This window comes from Triturus cristatus, chromosome 11 (assembly GCF_964204655.1).
Source record: "Triturus cristatus chromosome 11, aTriCri1.1, whole genome shotgun sequence".
Classification (NCBI taxonomy): Eukaryota; Metazoa; Chordata; class Amphibia; order Caudata; family Salamandridae; genus Triturus; species Triturus cristatus.
Window position 1 is genome coordinate 478339035 of NC_140594.1, and position 24418 is coordinate 478363452.

Consider the following 24418-nt stretch of genomic DNA (forward strand, 5'->3'; position numbering starts at 1 on the left):
TTCATAAAGCCATAAAAGTTGTGGATCTACAATATCAAGGGATATCGCTGTCATCCTTTCCTGATTTCACACCTGTGGTGCAGGAGACTAGGCACAAGTTTCAGGACATTAAGAGGATGCTGAAGGGAGCGAGCATTCGCTATGCCATGCTGTACCCATCGTGTCTTCGCTTTCAGGTTGATGGGAAGACCCACATATTTGACACTCCCGTGGATGCTACAAATTTCTGGTAGCAGTGCAACTTGAACACAACTTTTCCCCCAGGTAAATAACTTAGCTCTGTATCTCCACGCTTATACTTGTTGTTCTGTGCCATGAACCAGCTACCCACAACCCAATGTGGAGTCCCTCTCGGAGATTCGTCTCTCTGGCTTGGGCTGAGTCGACGAGATGCAATATCCTTTAATAATGCCATTTTGCTCTCTGCTATTCACAAATTGCAGTTACATACAATCATTGCAATATTTTTGTTATGTTTAGTGGCCCGATCCAGGCATTGCCGTCCTCCTAGGAGAATTCCTACATTGTTAATTTCGGGGTATGGGTCTTCACCGGATACATGTTGGGGAGTTATCCGATGTGGGTGGGGGGTGGAGGGGGTAAATGTTACGTTATGATTTTAAGTTTGCCTTGAAAATGCAGGACATCATGTTACACTATTGCCGGCTGTTTTATGCTATATGCATTGACTTATTTACAGGTTCGCTGCCACAGCTTCTGAGTCAGGGTTGAGGGGCGGGGGTAATGGAATTGCACTGTATGACATGGAATGTGAGGGGCTTATCAAATCCCTGAAAAGGGAGGCAGGTCTTGGCCTATCTAACCCGGCATAAGGCACATATAGCGCTATTGCAGGAGACTCACTACACACCACTTTCTGATAATCGTTTTGCGACCAACTGGGGCATCAAAAGATTATTTGCCAGTTACACTACCTACTCCAGTGGTGTGTGCATTTGATTAATAAAAACTACCATTTCAGATCCACACGGTAATTAAATATCCTGAGGGAAGATTCTTGCTGGTGGGGGGTAGCCTTGGTGCAAAGCAGATACTCATAATCAATATCTATGCTCTTAATGTCGATGCGCCTGGTTTTTTTGCAGGCTTATCTTCTCACATTTCTGGCATTCCCATTGACTCTATCATATTGGGGGGACTTCAACCTGACCTTGCAGCCTGTGTCCGACACCACTGGCATAAGCCACATTACTAAACCGCACCCTGCAGATGAGCTCCGGCACCTGTTGCAACATAACTTACTGACTGACGCCTGGTGGCACCAGCACCCGACCGATACAGAGTTCTCTTTTTATACTGAGCCACACGGTACATGGTCCCGTTTATATAATTGGTAGTTAACTCCGGACCTCTTGATAAATTCTCAGGTGACAGATTATTTGCCCTGCACGTTGTCTGACCACTCACTGGTAATGTTGACAATGACCCTGCCCGGTTATGGCAGTTCCCAGCAGATGCGCTGCTCGACGCAGAGTGCGAGAGGCGATTGTAGACGACTTCAAGATTAAAATGGGCTCTGTGTCCCAATATGCTAATTTATGGGAAACCTTCAAAGTATTCATTCGAGGTATCTGTATCACTAAACAGGCAGGAGTTCTACACGTTATACATCAGGACCTAGATTTTACCGAGTAGGCGCTGCGGGAACTCGATGCTCAGGCCGCCTCGGGGAGTTTGCCGGCTCTGCTGCACCAGCGTGCAAAGCTTCTGGAGGAGTTCTAGGAGCTCGCCACTCATGAGACGGCTTATATGGGGAAATACAGGTGTGCCCGGGTGTATGGAGAGGAAGAGAGACTGGGGCGGACTCTAGCTAGATTGCCCAAACCCTGGCAGCAGTCTGCATACATCACGCAACTGCAATTGGACAATGACACCAGATCACTCAGGGTGAGGACATATGCACTGCTTTCTCTCTTACTACACCCAACTCTATGAAATGAGTTCCCCGCAGGTCAACCATTCCCTCTCCGACTACTTGGAGGAAGTCGCTATGGTGTGGATTGAGGGTGATGATCAGCAATTTCTAGCCTCTCCTATTGGCGAGGATGAGATATCCCAAGCCATGGATGACCTTGACGGATCACGTGCCCCTGGTACAGACAGGCTTATGGGACTATTCTATGAGACTTATAAAACCTTGCTAGTTCCCCATCTACTGGAGGTTTATGCCGAGGCTCTGGAGGCGGGAACGCTCCCCCCACTATACGTGAGGCTATTGTATCATTGCTGCTCAGGCCGGTCAAACCGCCTGATAGGTGCGCCTCCTACAGGCCCATATCCCTGTTAAATCAAGATTATGAGATCCTGGCAAAAGTGCTTGCGACATGTTTATCGCTCCTAATCAATCGGATAATCTCCCCGCTTCAGACGGGATTCATCCCCAACAGATTGACCGCAATTAATTTGCACACGATATTTGCAGTCATCAACTAGATTAACCCATATCTCCCAGCCACCACGATATTGCTGGATGCCGAAAAGGCTTTTGATTCCCTGGCGTGGTCTTTTTTCAATGCAACACTCAACAAACTGGGTTTTCCTGGCAATATCAGTGCCCTGGTCCGCCTACTGTACACCCACCCAGTGGCGCGCCTCCGTCTCAATGGAGAGCTCACAGAACAGTTCCCTCTGTTGTGGAATACCAGACAGGGATGCCCTCTCTCATCACTTTTATTTATATTTGCCATGGATCCTCTAGTGAGGCACCTGCAGGAGCGCCATCTCCAGCAAGAAATTAGATTTCATCCGGGTCCCCTCCTGGACTCATTCTATGCGGATGACATTCTGCTTTTTGTGCGTGACCCGTCTGTTAATCTTTCACCAATAATACGAGCGGCGGTCCGTTTTGGCGCCTTCTCCGGACTCGTCATTAACTGGGCCAAATCAGAGGCCTTCCCATTGACTGATGCTACTCTGCCCTTGGTATCCTGCTGCATTGCACGGCTTCTGAAGTGATCCGTATTAACTACGGCTCTGCCATGGACTGCTTATTCACGCAGATTGATTGTTGGATTACGCTTCCGTTGTCAGTTGTTGGCAGGATAGCCATTATCAAGATGGTTGGTTTGCCACGCCTGCTTTAGCTATTTTTGAATATCCCCTTTCCACGTACCACTATGTTTTTTGTGACACATAGAGGCTTGTTGACTTGCCTGGTTTGGGCTGGGGGACCGTTCCCGGTGGGGTGGCAGACACTCACAATGCCTTTTTCGCAGGGCGGTTTTGGAGTACCAGATTTTTACCTGTATCATCTCATGGCACAGGCACACAATGCTTATTTTTGGTACCACCCTGATGCGCGATTGCAGTATTTATAGCCTGAGCACTCTCAGGCTTGCCCCTGCCCTCTCTCTGCTCTTTTACCAAAGGGCCTCACAAGGATGCTAACGGAAATCCACACATTACAAACCACTTACTGGGCCTGAGAGAGACTCCATCAATATTTGAAGGATGACCCCCTGTACTCCGTGCACTTGCCATTATCAAACAATCTCTGAATAGCCCCAACCACTGAAAGCCTAGCGCAGCATGCACTTGCACACTGCCACATTCAGGTGGTTGGAGATGCGTTTAAGGAGGGTCAGGTGCGCTCAATTGCGGACATGGTTGAGAACCTCGACATATCCATACTGCACAAATTTCTAATACACAGGAGAAAGGCCTCCCTAATTGCTGCAATGTGCCCCTCGGTGCTGGAACCACAGTATTTAACTCCCTTATCCACAATAGTTACATCATCCGTGGCACACACTTGGTCTCCCGACTGTTCCACCTTGCCCAGACTCTTCGCCCTGGGGTGGGCGCCTTGGAAGGTGGATATGGGGCATCCGTTGACAGACAAAATGTGGACTTTTGCTAGGAGCCAACATGCTATATTACAGGCATAACTGCTCCACTTAAAATACATACATAGGGCCTATATCACCCCCAATCTTCTTAAAATGGATCCCACTAGGCCGGACAACTGTAGGAGGTGTGCAGCGCTGCAGGCTAACTTCATCCATCTAGTGTGGAACTGTCCCCCAGTCCTGGCGTTGTGGGAAGCAATCTTTGATCAGCTAGCACTGATGGTGTATTCAGAGCTATCACCCTCCCCACTGTTGACGTTGTTGTCCACCCACAGGGGACTGGAATAAACCACTTTACTGCTATCGCCTTATTGCTGGCCAAGAGGTTTTTTTGTATCTAGGTTTTCCACCAAATCACAAGCGATAAAACGGAGTATCTGCAAACAATGGGATTTATTATAATCTGAACCAGAGTTCAGAGGACTATTCAGCCAGAAAATGATTTTTGCTCATCTACGTGCCAGGAATCTGAAAGAAATTCCATCTTCTACACAACACCCAGTAGCGGCTGCTAGCATGGAGTAGTGGTGGGGGGAGGGGCAGGGGATGGGGGAGTGTTGAAAAGGAGAAAAGGAGGGGGGGTAAAGAAAAAAACACTTACCTTCCCAGCAGTTGGCTCTCCTGTGTCCTCTTTGTCCAGGTCCACAACAGACACGCACAGAAAAAGGAAGCACCCAGGCTCCCTCCCCTAAGCCAATGTGCAGTGGTTCGGCGCTCAGACAGGGAATGGGAGCCTGAGCATGTTCTTCACCAGGCTGTGTAATGCAGCCTGATGGGGAACATGCAAAGCGCGCATGGCTGTTTGGCTGGCGCAAAACAGCCAGCCTAACAGTCGTGCACATTTTAGAATGTGCTCTTCACTCCTACCTTGCTCTGCGGCCGGCAGAGCCCCGCCCGAATCTTTAAAGCACAGGACAATAGTGAAAAATAAAATGATAACATTGTTATTATCATATTAATTTTTTTTGTGGGGCAGCACTCCTCCACCTTAGCGGAGGAGCCGCCACTGACAACACCTGAATGGTACTAATTTTCAATGTGTTATTAACCATTTTCCAATGATTCATCAAAATAGATCATGTGGTTTTTCATTGTATGTCCAACCCATATTGTAAAACACTACTCAAGTTTAATAAGTCCATTTTGCCAACAAGCGCTTAAATGCAGTCAATTAGCATTTGTTTTTCGTTTAATGATTTTATTATATAAATGTTTCATTTTACACATATGTTTCTTTATTAGTTTATGAAAGGCATCGAGTGTCATGGAGCAGTTGTAGTAACATCCAATCACTCTGATTGCGAATACATCGACCTGTTGGTCGTATGCCCCCAGACGTCAATTCAAGCACTTTGCTTGTACTGTTGCGGCAGCACTCAATGCCGGGTCACGTCGCATTCAGATAATTCGTGCTCACTCTACACATGTTCATTTTACATATTTTCATGTTTGGATAGTTTGGTAATTCTTCATTTTGTATTAGGTTTATGGTCACCAGCAAAATGCTTGTCAGCTGGTGATACGATCTCTACGGACTCTGCTTTTCGACATACATTGGTTTTGATCAACAGCAGCAGGTATTGTTTTTTTATTGCACAGCACATGTTGTTAGGTTGGTTTAAATGGTAGCATGTGGGGACAGCTTAATCAAGCTTGGGTTCTAATATATAAGGGTTATTACTAACAGCGTTTTGGTTACACAATTGAACCGGGACTGGACAGATTCTTCTGTTTTGTCATTAATATAAAAGCGAGGGGGATATTCACAAGGATCTATCGCCGAGTTAACGGCACTTGATCGCAGCAAAAGTTGCAATAAACGTATCGCCCCAATCACAAGCTGGTGTTAACAGCCCATAGCAGCCGCAAAAAACATCGCCACAGATGACCCCCACAACTATCGCTAATGAGATGCAGAGTAGGCGTTCCCATGCCAAAAGACGCGACAACACCACTCCACAACATTCACAACGACCAGCCAGATCGGCGATAAGATCTCAAAACATGCGATAAGGCGCATTAGCAGCAGGAAAATAACACCTGCTCAGACCTGGTGCAAAGTCCGACCACAGCCTGCACCACAAAAGGGAGCACAGCCCACAGCCACATCGGAAGGGCAACAGATGCCAAGGAGCCACTGGTCATTCAGCTCGGACACCCAAGAGGGACACAACACCCACCGCCACCACCCCAGGACCCCAACCCCCACCCGGAACACCCCCCCCGGACCACCACAGGGGCTGCGCAGACAAAGACAGCGGACCCCCAGGAAACACACCAGCCTCACAGACCCAACACCTGACAATGTCATTGCCCACTACAGGCACAAAAGGACAACCTTTCTACGCAACCTGACCAACATCGCCCAACAGGCCGTGGCAACAACACAGTGGACAACCAACATCCCACCCCACACAAAGCTGCTGGCTGTGCTGCACCTGTTGGCCCCTGGTATCCCACAACCAACACCCGCCAGAGTCGGAGGAGTCTCACAGTCAGACACATCCAAGTCCTTCACACCTGTCCTGGACATCACCATCAGCCTGGTACCCCAGTCCCAATACGTCCAACACAATGCACAGGATCCGCTGGAGACCAAGCAAGGACCATACGCCATAGCTGGATGCACGCACGTGTTGGGGGCAATCCACAGCACACATGTCCTACCTGTGCCCCCTGGTGACACAGCACACAATCACCACAATAGAAAGCACACATCTCACATCAATGTGCAGGCAACATCCGAACACCGTGGAACCTCCACCAATCTCGCCTCCAAATACCCAGCCAGTGTGCATGGTCCCTTCATCCTCCGACAGTCCAGCAGCAACCAGCGTTCCCAGGATGGCACCAAGGGAAATGCACAGCCCCTTGGAAAGTTCCAAATGAACACCTCACACACCTCAACTCCACAACCATGCAACTCACAACCCTGGCAATGCACATGTCACAAAATCACAACCAAGATGCAAAACAACATGACCGCCCTCCAGACACGACAGAATAACTCACAATAGTAACCTGGGCAAGCCGTGCACATGAGCCATCAACGGCATGGCACCTCAGCCACACACTAGCCGAATGTGGGGAGAGGTGGCAACCAGGCATGTGTGAATGATGCAGGAGAACCATGACTGAGAAAGTACACAATGCCAAGAGTGGCGGAGATGTGCTGGACAGACCGCAGTATGCCGAACACACCCATATCCATGGCGACATACACCGCAGGTGCATGGAGTGTAGTGGACAGTGGATTCAACCATGTCACCCCAGCCAGCGGGGGAGTTCGCGGAAATGTTGCTTTTTATGTCCCGTCCCCCCCCCCGTAAGCGTTGTGGAAATATGGATTTTTCTGATCAGTTATGTCCCCTATCTTGGACCCCAACGGTTCCATGTATGAATCACAAGTACATGTATGTTCCCTCCAGTTCTAGTTATGAAGACGCAAACACATGTGCGTCCACCGCCAACATGTCCTTTGTCAGATCCGCCATGAATAGGCCGGATATTCCATTCTTAAGTATGAAAGGCCACCGGCTTTATATGGTTCACTTATGCCATTTTACAGTCCAGGCAAGTAGGCCCTGATTCTGTCATCGAACTCTTCTTGCCTTCTGCCTCTGAAAGCTCCAGTCTGAGCCTGCAACTGTGACCATGAACTTTGCCTCATTCTCTGCGCGGCTCACGAAGCCTGACATAAGCCTGCTGCCTGCCAAAACCTGTATTTCACCTTCGAAATTATCTGCTCCGTTCCCTGCCCGATGCATTCCTGTCTAGTAGTTTAAGTAAACATTCTTCCAGCTACCGAGCAAAGGCTCGGCTTCTCTGTCCTCATGCAAGTAATTCATAGCCCTGTTACCATGGAAGGTTTCTGCCCCTTGCATCTCATATAGACACTTAGACACTTAGACGCTTGTGCACGCACACACAGTCAGTATAGAATAGATTTTGTCCAAGAGACTTCCCTTTGTGGATAACATAGTTCTTTAAACATGGGATGTTAGATATGATTTGGGATTAGGTTGACTTGACCCTCCAGACTTCTTGTCTCCACATGTAGAGCTAAATGTCAAGCCCCCTTCACCCCCTAGTTGCACGTCAATCACACGTCATGCTGCTGCGCACGCATCTATGCCAAGTATAATCTTATAGATCCACCTATATATGACATCATAACCAATTATGTTCCTTTTTACTCCTCATTACGCCCATTTTCGGTTACGCAAGTGAATCGTCATCTTCCTTATCAATTGTTACGCCTACCGCATTCGCTTCATTGTATTGTATGTTCTATAAAAGTCATTTCTTGTCAATAATGTATGTACTTCACTTCCTGAACCTTCGTGGTGACGGAACTTGGAGCAACCGATTATAATCGATCATTGGAATAAAGCCCATTCCGAACCTCTAATACCACGGATTCTGCCTCTTATTTACTGAGCTGTTTTATTATGTTTCTGTACCAAATTAAGTCCCGGTAATTAAATTATTTACCACAGCGTGAGCGGAGTGGGATGGCCCAGCATACGCCAGGCCAGCGTAGGGGTGTGAATAAAAAGCACGTAGCCCTGGGCGTGGTCCTCTTCCGGAAAGCCCAATGTCTCTGCCAGGGCAGAGCCTCTCACCACGCCACGAGGCAGACACCGTCCTCATGAGTGGAGTTGCCTGCGATCCTGTATGCCTGCCATACCCCGGCCCGCTGGACCCTGAACCCGTCAGGCCCACCCCTGTGCAGCCAGGCAACACTGATCACCTTCCGACACCGGCATGTGTCAAGGAGAGCCCACCATGTGCATGCGCGAGCTCCAAGCCTGAGGCCCGCGATCTTGGCAGCCTCTCAGACCATCACGGCCCCCACGACACAGGTCCGCTATAGTCCTTTCTCGTTGACGTACTCTACTGCCGCCCCTGGCCTACACTATGGTCAAGTAGGTCACACATTTGGAATTGAGTCTTGATTACACCATGGCAGTGAACATCATTTAAGGCAGAGTTCATGTCACTATACTCCCTTCGATGTGGTGCCACCAAGTCTGTGCATAGCATCACAACCACACGTGTCTGTGGGCCTACGCGGACTACTGCCCTCGGCCTACGCTGTGCACAATAAGGTCACAGAATTGGAACTGAACATCGATCATAAAAAGGCAGAATACATTTCATCGCACGCAAGGAGAGGCGTAAGAGGATGACGCATTGCAGTCCGGAGGGAATAGGATCATCGTTACGGAGGTGATCGAACACTAGCGACAACTGCCCTGGTGTCACTAACTCTGTGCATCGCGAGCCAACGACGGGTGGGTGTGGTCCCCTGCTGACTACTGCCTTCGGCCCACACTACGGCCAAGTAGGTCACACATTTGGAACTGAGTCTTGATCATACATTGTCCGTGTACGCACAAAAAGGAAGATTCAACTTCACTGTACTCCCTTTGGTCAGGTGGCAACAACCATATGCATAGCATCCCAATGACACGTGGCTGTGGGCCCTTGCTGACTGCTGCCCCCAGCCTACACTGTGGTCGAATAGGTCACACACACCTTTGAATTCAGCCTTGATTTATTCATGGCAGACTTTATGTCATTGTACAGGCCTCATCACAGACTGCATCCCCTTTCAGCCCCGATGCCACAATGTCTATTCCCCGAGACCCATGGACACTTTCTGGTTGGACTTTGGTGCCAACTGAGTCCATGGACTTGTGGTTGTTGTCGCCATCATGGCGGTTATACTGACTTTGTGGCAAAAACGAAGCTGTGGCATTCCACCCCTTCATTTGCTGCTTCCGGACAGCTTCCACCCTCTGCATCATGCCCTGGAGGACACCTTCCATTGTCACCCGCAACCCTCCGCAACATACACCTCAGACATTGATGAGGACCCGCTCAGGTCACATGGCCCATCTGACTGCACCGCAAGTCACCGTCCCGTGGCTGGGTGCCTGTGCCGGCTGCTGTGCATCTGGGGCCACTAACTCTGTGCTGGTCAGGTCCGGGACCCCTTCTTCTGAGATATCGGAAGGCCTCTGAGGCGATGGCCTTAGGGTCATCGATGCCATGTGTCTGTGGCCCTGCGCTGTCCGCTGCCTACGGCCTCAACTGCGGTTCACCAGGGCTCACACACCAAATCGAGTCCTGACCGGCCTGGACGCAGGAGGCACACGCCACCACCGCCAGGACCACCTCCAACTGCCATCTGCCAGAGTCGAAACAGTGGTCCTGACAGACTTACGGAGTTGCTCACACCTCTCGTGGATGCCATCATCAGACTGATACCCTGCTAGGCACTCCAGGTGCCACTGACTCAGTGCACCGCAAGCCATCGTCCGTTACTGATTGAGTTTTGTGCTGTGGAGAGGTTGTGCAGCAATTTCACCTCAAGCAGTGTGGGAGACCTGGGACGTTGATGAGGAAAATGATGCAGGTCTGACACACCCCACTGCATCTGCATCAGGAATATCTCAAAGGGACACAATCCAAGACTTTTTCTTCACATGGGCGCGCTCAGCTGTAGTGCCCAAACCTCTGTGCTTTGCAACTCACGGACACTTCTGTATGCTCATTGTGTGCCCTCTGGACTTGCTCATGCTACCTCCATGCTACCTCCATGATGCTCCGCAGTTGTCCCTGTGATGCTGGTGTTGTATGTTTACGTATTCATTGTGTTAACTGTTGTATTTGTTGCCAGCACCAACAACTCCCTGAGGGCTGGCTTGCACCCACCCCACACACATCCAGCACAGGCGTCACTGTACATGTGGCCCTGCCAATAAAGGGGCCGGGTGCACGTGCTCAGCATAATATCTGCGTGTGTCCCTGTGGTCTTGTTGTATGCATGGGGGCCCAGGGCCCTACGACATTACCTTGTGCTGTGTACAGCGGATGCAGGCATGTCAACGCAGGCATCGGGTTTGAGCTTGGACATGTAGCTTTGTCGTCACCCACTCAATTCGTAAGGGAAGTGGCCTGGGCCGTAGTACGTGGAGCCAATATGGGTGTGTGACTGATATGTGCGGGCCCCTGGGCATGGTTGTGTACTGTGAATGTGCATCTACATGTGTCTCTATGGTAGTGTGGGTCTCCTTTGTGGGGTGTAGATGGTCCCTGAAGGGTAATAGACACCAAAGCATGTGATCTAGTTCGCCTTCCATGGGTTCAGAGCCCAACCACACCTGTTGGCCACCTCCTTTTGGCATGCTGACACATGGCATTGGGGTGCCATGTGTGGGTGGGTGAAGTGTTGTGTGCCGGCTGTGCTTGCGGGTGCTTCCTGCTGTGTGGTCTGTTGCAGGCTCTGTTTTCTCCTCTAAGTAGCTTGGCTGCCCGGGTCCTGGTGGTGGGTTGTGTGGGATATCCATGGGCTGTTGTAGGGCATCAGTATCGAAGGTGTGGTGGTCCTCTCCGGCATCACAGATGTGCTGTCTTCTGTGCTCTGCTGGAGGTGTTGTGTGCCCCTCTGCAATGTGAAGGGGAGATGCATGTTGACATTGTGTTGACATGTATGTTGGTGCATTGTACTGGTTTATATGCAGACTGTATGACAATGTCCATTGTGACTGGGGGGTGCTGGATTCCTCTGCGGGACAGTGTACATTTGGACTACATGACGGATGCGAGGTCGTACGTGTACATTTCCATTTCACAGTTTTCAGCTCTGTCAGATGTAGTAGGCATGTTTCTGTGCATGTGCGGAGCCAGTTGTGTCCTCTGTTCTGCGGTGTCGGCTTTGCGCATTGTACCACATTGTTGTCAATGTGGTTGTGCTGTTCTTGCTATGTGTGTGTGCTGCAGTGTGCCAAGAGGATGAGGGGCATGATCATGGGTAATTGTGGGTGTGCAGTGTGCTACACCTCGTTGTGCATGTGTACCATTGTGCCCATCTCCCCCGTCCCCCCAGTCCCTGGTTGTTACTCACCATGTTGATGTTGTGTCAAGTCCTCTCGAGCTATGTACGTACTCCCTACTCCTTGCACCATCTCCACAATGGTGACTGTGGCCTTGGTTTCATCCAGCTCCTCCTGTGGCGCAGGACTGCCACCTCCTGTCGCCATTGCAGCCTTCCTGTTGGCAGCGGGTTTGTGCCTGGTTTAGGTTGTCACATCATGCCGGCGCCTCTTGGCCTCCTCGATTGGCCTCCTGGGCACTCCGACTGCATTCCAGGTGGTCTACTTGTGAGTCAGTTGATGGTAGTGTTCTGTCACCTCCGTGACTCTGATCTGGTTTTGCTGCGGACTGCACCCCGTCTTCCTCTCCCTCTTCTCCTCGGCTGTCCCCGTTGTTCCTTGCTGGTGGTCTGGGGGGGTTGTGGGGTTCGCGTTGGCCTCTGCACTGGGTCAGGGTGCATCCATGTTGCTACGTGCTTTGGCTTGTTTCTGGTGTGTTGTTTCTGTGGTTTTTATGATACATTTTCCCACCAAAGGCGTGGGATTTGCAGGCCTGTGGCTGGTTTTCACAACTTTTTGTACCGCGATTGGCCTCATCGCATGATTTTTTGTGTTCGCGTTTCACATTTTTGCAGCGTGGTATTTATTTTTGCACGCCCATTTGACGAGTTATCTGGTGACTGTTGCATGCTACCGCCGCATTGTGAATACTTGGTTGGCATGGCGTACTTTTCCCACGATAGGCTGCGATGTTGTGAGTTGCATTAAGCTACTCTTGCGGTAGTTATCGCACGTTCTTGTGAATATATCCCTGAGTGGTGTAAGTACAACAAGTACTCTGTCTAAAACAAGATGCATACTGGGTATTGTTGGCACATGGACATCTGTTATGTAAGGCGCATGCTTTCTGTCTACAACTCACGAGGTTCTGTGGTCACGTTCTACTTTTGGTTTTTCGAGCAGCAGCAGATACTGGTTTTCCTATACAGGAGCACCATATGGTACTGTCAAAATTGACAATGTTTGGTGTAAATCATCTAGGCTAATACATTTGGGCGATTGGTTGGTACACTTCCTGGATGTTGATATCAGCATATTGGAAAGCAGTAACACTACAATGCAAATGTTGACTATGAGGCTTCTTTTCATTTATAGCTACCCCCGACGAAGGGTGCACGCACCTGAAATGCATTGGGTCATGCTTATAACTACGCCAGAACGATCTACTACTTACAACACTATCTACATTTAAGTGTGGATCAACATTTGAGTTACACATTATTTCAAGGTATTGAATGTGTAAAATATGCATATGTTTGGATTAATCAATTGTGCATGTTAGCATCTCTATGATTTGCTGATAAAACTTTTGTAACTTCATGAGAACTTGTATGATTATTTGTTTACACTTCTAGCCTTCGCGCAGTTCATTGTGAGTTCTGGTTCCCTAGTTAACCCTCAGGATCTCTGGCTCTCAGATAAGGTTTATTTTGCCAGGTTGTCATGGGAGTGTAAACTGCACACCCAAGCTCTGCAGTGGCAGGCCTGAGATGTGGTTACAGGGCTACTTGAGTAGGTGGCACAATCTGTGCTGCAGGCCCACTATTAGTATTTAATTTACAGGTCCTGGATACATGAAGTACCACTTTACTAGGAACTTATAAGTTAATTAGATATTAAATTGGGGTAAACTAATAAACCATTTTTAGTGGACACAGCATAAGCACTTTAGCACTGGCTAGCAGTGGAAGGTTGCACATAGTCCTACTACCAGCAAAAACGAGGTCGGAAAAGTAGAGAAGGAAGGCAAAAAGTTGGGACGAAGACCACCCTAAGGCTGTCAGGTCTAACAAAGGGTTTTTATCAAACTTGGATGAGGTGAAAATTGCTTTAGCCTTTTTTTACAAGGAAGCAAGAATAAATAAAATAAAAAAAAGTTAAATAGGGTGATTTTGACCATTGGAATTGTGATTTTAAAATCAGAGTTTCTATTAATGAAATATTATGTTATCAGGTGATTGACTGGTGAAAGGTTGAGATTTTTCCCATCATGAAATTAAAGATTTAGTGCCAAAATTGTTATTTCAGTATAATGGGAAAAAAGATCTGGTTCCAAGTGGGGTGGAGGGGGCATAATGGACATGACTTGTGTTAGTTTACTTCAGTAGACAACTCTCAAAACAACAGAAAACTTATTTGTTTTGCGAAACAAAATCTGATGTGGAAAGCAATATTTCCATAACATAATAATGATTGCTAAAGTAGTGACTTGTATTTAAATCTCTATTTTCAAAATGCAAATGTTAAGATGATATTGTATTTTCTATTCGAAAGCCATTTCTTGATTTTTGTGATAGGACAAACATACAAAACTTAGAAGGCTCAATGTGTTTTGATTAGTTTTGGTATGTCTATGATTAGGTGATGAGCAGTGCATGTCTAGAGCATAAGTTATGACTTACTGTTTAGCATAACTGAGAAATTGCATCAGCTTTTAAATTTCGCATTGTAATAGTAACATCGCTATAAAAGGCTTTTTTGAAGTTTGTAGAAACAAATGTTAATTTGTAAGAAAAATTTAATTGTAACTAACTTTTTTGAACAAGTTTTTTTGTGGGAAAATGGCTTTATATGCACATCATTTGCTAAACATTCAGCCGTGGCCCATGCAGGTAAGAGCTGGGGAGGTGTGCCCGGCTTGGGGAGGGATTTCGATGGACGATGACGAGGGGAAATTAAATAAATAATTATTTCTCCCTCGTTATCGTCCGTCGAAATCCCCCCTCACCTGACCCCACCGCTCTTACCTACACGGGCCGCGGCTGTAAACATTGTAGAACACCCTGTACTCCAACTCCTGATGTGGTCCCTTATAGCTGATACAACAGTGGCTCAGGACTATTGGCACTTCGTGTATATAATGCAAACAGGGCATTTGTTTTATTACTAACAGACCAGGCTAGCAAGAGTACAACCTGTGAGGGGATGATTCAGTGCAAACTAGGGTCATGCGCCCCGTTTGCTAATCTAGCTCATGGGTATATATAGTTGTATCATATATGTTGTTTGAACAATGATCAGAAGCATTAATGGGGAAGGAAGAGGATATTCTGCAAACTGCACAGGTGTCCCGGCCATAGATCAGTTTACCAGTAAATAGCCCGTCCCACAAGAACCACTAGACCTGGTTCTACTTTCTTCTCCTTCCTTCATATCGACCACCTTTGGCCTCAGTTGTTTCACTTCACAAGATGGATTTGATTGGCCTGTATTGAAAACCTATGGAACTTCTAGAAATGTTTTACTGCAGTTGTTTCCTCTTCTTTTCTTATACTGGTTACACCAGGTTCTGAACTTGAACCAATCAAAGATGCCAAAATTATCTTGCAGTGACATTGGAGAACAGTTGAGAGACCAGAGTCTCTTTAATGAAAGACAGTTGAGCTAATCACCACTAAAGCAAAATGAGCTACAAATGGCTAAACTGAGGAGCAGAGCAACATATTTCAGTCGAGTCATACATATTACTTAGCTATCTTCTAACTCCCAAGTCAATCATTTGGGAGCCATTCTCAGTTAGAGAGATTAAATCACCTTATACTGCTAAAGAAAATCCTGTCACTTCCTTGCCAATTCTATTACCAAGACCAGACTGTTGATTCCATTTGCTCAAGGTTCATAAAATAAGCAAACAGTGCAGACCAGGACTCAAAGGTCCACTGCCCTCTGAGTGCTGCAAGACATAATGTCAGTCCATGTTCATCTCTTTTCTGCGTATCTGAGCAATCCAACCAACAATCACACTGAAGCTACTAGATCTCAGGTGTATAATGAAAAACAGGAGGCCAGAGGCTGACTGCAATAAACTTTAATAGAACAAACACCCCAGAGCAGGATAACATCTGAAGTCCACAGCATCAGATTCCGATTCTTCTCAAAGGACCTCTCAATGAATGCTCATTAACAGATGTTGCAACATAAACAGTCTACGCCTGCCTGCGCATGTAGATATGTTACAATGCATTACCCTCCCTGGAACAACTTACTGGCTACAAATACAGATTGTAACCATTGCAGATCTATCTTACAACATTTCATATTCCTGAAATCATGTAGGAATATCCACTTTCAATCTCAATCTCATGGTTGGCTTTTAGTACAGAACATTTCTTTCCAGCATTTGTTCCTTGCGATAACATGTAAATGCACTTTAACAAACCTGTATCCACCCAAAAGTGTGCCATCCTTCAATTCTACATATCCCTTCTAAATCTTCAAAACCAAGTGACCTTACAAATACTAAAACCACCCTTTTAGTACATAGGATTTTTCACCTTTATCATATCTTCCTCTTTCCTTTTCATGGAGTAAATAGGATTTTCTATCGTACCATGTCTCATTTACTTCCTGGAAATTCTTGATCCTATCACTCACCTCCAACACATCCACTCTAATACATTCACTTGCTTTATTCCATGGAGGATTCAACTTACTGCCGAAGTAGCATCCTTCTATTAAATAGACTGCTAGCCCCCCTTTTACCACATTTTTTCTGTTGCATGACGTTATTGGAACATTATTGTAGTAAATGATTGATACCAAACCAATGATCCTGCCTAGAGGAGAATAGTGTATGCAGGACACTCGATTAGGTTCCAACCCTTCTCTAGGGCTTCAGACTAGCTGCAACTTTACAGAGGTTCTAATTTACACATTTTATGGATTACACCCATGCATAAATGTCTAACAGCAAAATCCACAAGTATTGTATTATTTTGCTTAAAAACGCGAACATGATCCAGAACTTTGCAATTAGTGTACATCGTTAGCCTCCTTCAACCCACAAACAGAAGCACCACAAAGTCACTGTATTAAATCTCAGTTGTGATCAAGTGCCTTAAGAATCATTTTTCTGTAATCATAAAAGCAATGGAAAATCATCACTACTTCTGAACAAAGTTAAAGATATTTTTTTTCAATGGATGCTGGAAAACTATGCCTTACCCCATGATATTAAACAGGGGCTTCAATTGCTTTTGTCTTTTAATGGGAATTTCTGCACCATCAATTAGCTGGTAGTCATTTTGGGACCTCAAGATTGAAGAAATGTAGCAAACATGGTCCAAATGAACAAAGGAAGGTTTTTGTAAAGTGTGAAGGAACTCTAAGGAGGGTCCCGGTGCTAGAGAACATAAAGGTCAAACAAGCTCTGCTACAAATCTATCACAAAGAGAAGAACCGTGGCTTGAGCCTCCTCAGGAATGACAGTTCAAGGGGTAGCTGGTTCCAAGCCTTAGCTTCCAGAACAGCCAAGGAGCGGTCCCTCTTTCGACTAACACCAAGCCAGCCATAGCTGGCTAAAGTGTTCTAACAGAGAGAGACAAATGAAATCTTACAGAGAAATAGTGTGGGGCAGAATAGAGAAGGGCCCAATGTACAAGAAACAAAAATAATCCACTTCTTAATTGACAGCCAGTGGAGATATTTAAGATGAGTAGAGACCGAAGCACGTAAAGGCAGTTTCAGAATTAGGTGAGTTAAGCCATTCTAGACCACTTGCAACTGATTGACTAGACCTTCCGGGAGCCCAAGATAAAGATCATTCGCATGATTCGATCTATAAGTTATTAATACATGAACTACTGCCTTCCTAGAATAAGGTGGAGGAAGGAGGAAAAACTTCTTAACTGCCCGGTGCAATACAAAACTGGAACTTACCACAGCAGACACCTGATGTTGGAAAGAAAGTTGATTGTCAAATTTAACTCCACAGTTTTAGCGACTGTGGCAGTGAGAGATGGGAATGGTAAAGATGCAGGCCAACCCGACTGCCACCAATTCATCGCCTGTGAAACAAACAAAATAATTCTGTTTTTGTCAGAAATGCACTTTAGCAGACTCAGGTGCATTCACTCTAAAACAGCATGAAGACAGGCTTTGAGAGATGACTCAACCATTGATGAATTACTGTCAAAGGAAAGAAGCAGCTGGGCATCATCAGCATAGGAGATAATTTTAAACCCAAATGACTCAACCAATGGAGCTCGAGGAACCATGTAAACATTCACTAAAGTAGGACTCAATGAAGACCCCTGAGGCATCCCTTGTTTAAGTGTTTTAATGGCTGAAGAGAACAGAGCCAGCCACACCGCCTGCCCCCTGGACTACAAAAAAGACTCAATCCAGCCCAGTGCCTGGCCTCCAACTAAGTTAACAAGACATGGATGAATGATGGAATGAGAGGCGGTATTGAATGCCATTGATAGATCAAGTTAGATCAAGGCAGCATTCTACTCTTGATTGAGTGTTATCTTGATATAATCCATCATTTCTAACAGGGCTGTCTACGTACTACGTAGTGGACAGAACCCAGATTGACTGGGATGAAAAATGTTGTGCTGCTACAGAAAAGTAGAAGTTCTGTCTGGTGCCACAATTCTTTCACCAGAATTGTGAACGATGTTGAACATTCAACATCAGTACAAAAAGGGTAAAAACATTATCCCTTTGGAAAAAAGAAGAAAGGGGAGTTTCTTAGTATTAAGGACTTTTCATTGTCATCCCCTGTCAGCAAATGAGAACATGTGTGTGCAAACTTTTTTGTGAAAATAAATCAGAAGAACACAAACTAAAAAACCCCAGACACAACACAACAGACAATTTCTAGTTTGGTATATTCATTGACATATATCAAACATTACATCTAATAAAGCTATTTTGTTTACTTGTCTGTTTTTTCAATAAGCTTTCCATAACATTTATAACACATACACTAAATCAAAAGACATATATATAATGAGAATTAAATAATCCCAGTGTCCATACCTACAAAACATGAAACAATGAAAACATTTATTGTCTGATGCCCAAAAATCAAGGTTCAAAATACCCTTTATCTTTGTTTTCTGTTTGAGGATAACTGTGGTGTTCTCCAGGGGTTGAATAATCAGGAACACCAAAGTACATTGTGAAGGTAGGTTTATTTTCACCTCAACCACCAACAGTTGTCTCTCAACTGCTCTCCTCTAGAATCCCACTCTCCACGCTCTTCTAATTCTCAAATAGAATAAGAACATCATTCTAACTTCTAATTCTGGGTTATACATAAGTGGGAGGAAGGAAGATACACACCATCACACATTTTCCCCATCCACAATAGAAAATAGCAAATTATAAACAAATACATAGCGAGAGATAAATAAACATACAATATCAGAAACACCACAACATCATTGCATAAACAGTGCTATGCAAAAAATTACCAGAATGAACACAGCATCCTTCATTAACTAACTTAAAACTAAACATAATCCTTCATGTACACAGGAAGTCTGCGTACCCTTTGACTTTTTTCTCTAACACCACCCTAGACACTAGGCGGGCCAGAGAAAGAAGATGAGAAATTAGAGAACTTGGAACATGAGTTAAGTCTGTTACTACCCTTCTGATCAGATGAAGCAATGGGATTTACAACCACAATACGACTCTTGTTCCAAATTCTCCCATCACTAGTCTTGACAGCATTTTTGAATATCTTAATTACAGGTGCTGACATTAGTAGATTTTGACCAAGGTTGGCACCCAACAGGAGCTTTTATTTTCACTAAATCACCAACTTTTACCGCCTGGAATTGAGCACACTTCTTTTCATCAACATAAGATTTTCTCAAGGACTGTTTCTCTAGCTCTCTGTCCCTCCAATCTCCTATTTGATTATTAACAAAACCCTTGTTCAATTGCATCCAACCGGGACATAACAAAGTATTGGGGATTGTCCCTTTAAAGAGTTCAAAGGGAGATCTTCCAGTGGTTGAATGGGGAGACACACGGTAAGCCGAGATTCTGTCTTGAAGTGATTCTTTCCAATTCAGACCACTGGCTCTCGCCAGTTGAATACTTTCTTTAAGAGTTTTATTGACCCTTTCAATTGCACCATTCGTTTCTGGATGATAAATCACACACTTTTTATGACGTATACCACAGTTATCAAGGAAATGTTTAAACTCATTTGAGGTAAATTGTGGTCCATTGTCAGAGAGAATGCTGTTGGGAAAGCTCTCTCTCTTAAAAATATCTTGTAAGAATCTAATAACACATGCAGTGGAAACATCTCTAGCAGCGCACACTTCTATCCACCTGGAATAGAGATCCAAAACCACCATCAAGTATGGAGTATCACACACACCATGTAATGGACCAATAATGTCAATTGAAATCTCATCCCAAGGATGATCAGGTAACTTTCTGCTCACCATGGGAGTTTGTTTTGTCTTCAAGATCTTGTCGCTAGCACAGCATTCAGCACATTCCCGAACTAACCTCTCAATCTCAATATCCATGCCAAGCCACCAAAACTGCTATCTTAACAATTCTTTGGTTCTAACAATTCCAAGATGGCCAACATGGGCAAAGCTGAGTAACCTCTTTCTTATACCCAACGGCGGGACCAACTTTGTGCCCCTAGTAAGCATGCCATCCACCACTGATAGTTCATCAGAAACCAAGCTCCATGGCTTCTCCAAACGTTTATTCTCTCCCAACATCTCAATTACCCTTCTAATCTCTTTTTCCTTGTTGATTTCCACTTTCCAATCATCCTGAGTAACAGTACCGTCAGTGATCTCACATACATTAACAACCTCACCGTCAGAAACAACATCATCCTCAATATTTCCACTGAGATCAACCAACCTAGAAAGACAGTCTGACGATTTGTTGATGACACCTGGAATATAATCCACATCAAAATTAAATTCTTGAAGAGAAATAATCCATTTCTTTATTCTAGATGAAATGGAGTCAAGGCCTTTCTTTGAAAACACCTCCTTTAAAGGCTTATGGTCAGATAAAACATTAACCTTTGTTCCCCAAACCAAATTTTTAAACTTCCTTAAGGCCCAAAATATGGCTAAAGACTCCTTCTCTATAACTGAGTAGTTTCTTTCTGACCCCCTAAGACATCTTGAGGCACAGGCAATCAGACAATCAAGGCCATTTTTTTCTGAACCAGCACAGCACCCAACCCTTTTTCACTAGCATCGGTCATAATTAAAGTAGGGTCACCAGGCACAAATGCATGAAGGGCAGGAGCTTTACTTAGTTCCTCCTTGATTGAACTGAACACCTTCTCACACTCACTCGACCACAGAAATATCGTATTCTTTACAGTAAGTTTCCTCAAATTGTGGGTTTTACCAGCATAGTCTGGGATGAATTTACTGTAGAACTCCACCATGCCAAGAAAGGACAGAAGTTCTTTTTTGTTGACTGGTTCTGAAATACTCATGATAGAATCTACCAATTCCTTCTCAGGAAAAACACCATGCCCAGTTATGCAATGGCCAAGATAATTTACTTCTTCCAAACCAAATTTGCATTTGTCTTTTCTAAGAGTAAGCCCAGCTTTTCTTAGACGTTGCAGTACAGCAAACACACGAACATTGTGCTCATGAAAAGTGTTACCAAAAATCAAAAGATCATCTTGATAACATTTTACCCCAGTAAGGCATTTGAGAATGTGGGACATAATGCGTTGAAACACAGAAGCCGCTGAGATAAGACCAAATGGCATTCTACAAAAGTTAAAAGTACCCATGGGAGTTACGAAGGCAGTTAGATCTTGAGAAGAGTCATCTAATTCAACCTGGTGATAGGCTGATGCCAAGTCCAGAGTAGAAAAGTACTTCGCGCCACCCAATGTACTAACTATCTCATCTATGTTGGGTAACGGAAACTTATCAACAATGACTTCTTTATTCAATGCTCGTAAGTCAATGCATAAGCGAAGCTCCCCACTGGCCTTCATGGCTACGACTATGGGAGCCAACCATTCAGTGGCTTCAACCGGTACTATTATTCCTGCATTTACCAATGTATCAATTTCCCTCTGTACGCCAGCCTGTTCATTTAACGGAATTCTTCTTACTTTGGCAACCACAGGTACTGCCCCATGTTTTATTTTGATGTGGTGTTTATACCCCTTGAGACACCCCAGAGTATCCTTAAATATGTCAGAAAACTGATCCAAGAATGTGAGAGAAGAATCTCCAACCGCTTGTACCTGAACCTGTGGAGAGGCAGTAGGGTTCAAGCGCACCCCAAGTAAACGTTGGTGAGGCCAACCCATAAGAGAATCACCTTGCTTAGCAACATATACTTTCCCAGCAATCATCCTCCCACAGAGTTCAATGGTAGCTACAAAGTATCCAGACATTTTTATAGGTAAACCACCATAACCCACGGGGGAAAGATCATTTCTAAAAAGTTTGACTTTGTTAGCAAAGTGCTGCAGAAAAACATTGTCCCCAATCATGGTCAAATGTGAACATGAGTCAAATTTGAAATCAAGAGATACACCTTCTATATTCACAATATGAGAAGGATGATCACCCTTACTTACATCAACCTGGAAGGTGACAACTTTAACTTCAGGTTGATATTTAGTAGAAGGACGGTTATCTCTATTAATTTTGCTTTTGCAACATTTTTCGAAATGACCTTTCCGACCACATGTGTTGCAAATAGCCCGCAGACCAGGACAATAAGGCGAATTTGGAAGATGTCCAGATCGACCACAAACAGGCTTGCCACCAGTAGAGGAGTTAGCTACATTAATAGTTGTAGGGATACTTTTATCTTTTTCCTTCAACTCTTTCTTTTGTACTTGCCACACCACCTCTTCTACTTTAGTTTCAGTTAAGGTAATTTTACTCTTCTCACCACTCAGTTCATCTACATACTTCATCATGTGCTCGACTTGCTTAGCAATCGCTATAACTTCTTCCAGCGGAGGTTCATCCTTCAACCAAAGTTCTTTTCTGATATTATCATGTGCACATTTCAAAACAAACTGATCCCTGATCCTCTCCTCTACAGCAGGACAAAATTTGCAGGACCAAATTTGCATGAAGACGCAAGTTTCCTAAGAGCTGAAACAAAGTCTTCCACAGATTCATCCTTCTTTTGTTCCCTTAGGCCGAAATGATACCTTTCTATTATAGTACTCAATCTTGACACGTAATGTCGATCTAACTGTAAGATACATATTTCATATTCATTCAGGTTTCTTTGTTCAGAAGCACTTAGATCCGGTAAGTGTTCTAACACCTCCTGTCCCTCACCCCCAAGGCAATGCAGCAATAGTGAATGTTTACGTTCCGCACTTAAATTCGTACCACATACCCTCGCATAATTTATAAATATTTTCTTATATTTTTGCCACTTCACACTAGGTTCTCCTGGGCTCGTCCGGAAGAAAGGAGGCTGCGTTACATTCTGCATGTCGGAATTACCTGTTGAGTAAAAATTTTATATGTACAATGAACAAACTAGCTAAAAACTCCTAAGCACCTAAACTTGCTTACACTTAAACCACGCTAAAAGCGTGTTGATGCACCAAGAAGCAAAAACAAACTAATACCTTGTTAAAGAAATATCTTAATGAATAAACGCTAATTTAATTAGATGTAACTGTCTCTTTCATTCTCTTCTCCTCCTGTTTTTTGTTAAAGGTGTGCCAGTCACCGAAAACCAGGAATGGAATAGTGTACTTAACCAGTCTGATATTTGGCAGAAATCAACAAAAATAACCTCTTCACCTCCCCTTGGAATGATATCCTAATATATCATGTCTCAAGTCAGAGCTGTGTACCTGTACATTTCACAGGGAAAGAAAATTGTCACCTGTAAATTCCAAAACGATATTTTCCTTCACCTTTTTTTGTTTTGACAATCTGTACCATAAACAGTGGAACATACACGCGTTCAAGCTCACTTCTTTTTTCCCAAAAGAGATGAAGTCCTCCTGATGCGCACGCGTTCAAGTTTACTTTGCTTTTGCCCAAAAGAGATGAAGTCCTCCTGATGTTCACTCGCGAAACGCTCCAGCTTTCTTTACGTACAGTAACTTAGCCGTGTGTGTGTTTTCCCAATCACACAAAATGGCTGCAAGTTATGACGTTCTCACTCCCAATTGGACAGATTCAAGCCTCGTCTTGAATTCGTAGCGCGCACGCGCAGATCCCTCGCGCTCGTAAGTGATAAGATCATGCGTCAGTCTCGCGCATACGAAGCCGAAATATCCTTCACCACGACTCTTCTCCTTTTTTAAAAAAAAAAGTTACATCCAAATGCGCTCCGCTCCACACAAAATGTGACTTGACTCACGATACCTCCAGATGAAATCTGCAGCTCGAATTCTCTCATGGTATATGTGCCTTCAACCACTTGGAGACTGTCATCAGAAGACAATCACGTGGATAGATGACAGAATCCGATCGGTGTTGAGGTGCCGTTTCGTCCGATCGTCGCCAAATAAATGTAGTGTTCTCCAGGGGTTGAATAATCAGGAACACCAAAGTACTTTGTGAAGGTAGGTTTATTTTCACCTCAACCACCAACAGTCGTCTCTCAACTGCTCTCCTCTAGAATCCCACTCTCCTCGCTCTTCTAATTCTCATATAGAAAAAGAACATCATTCTAACTTCTAATTCTGGGTTATACATAAGTGGGAGGAAGGAAGATACACACCATCACAATAACTGACACAGGACATTAAGCAATGCCGTCGATGTTTCAACCCTATATGTGTTAATAACTTCGCATCACAGAGGGTCTTCCTCAGAACTAAAATGGTGAAAAAAGCCAGGGACAGCCTTCAAGAGATGA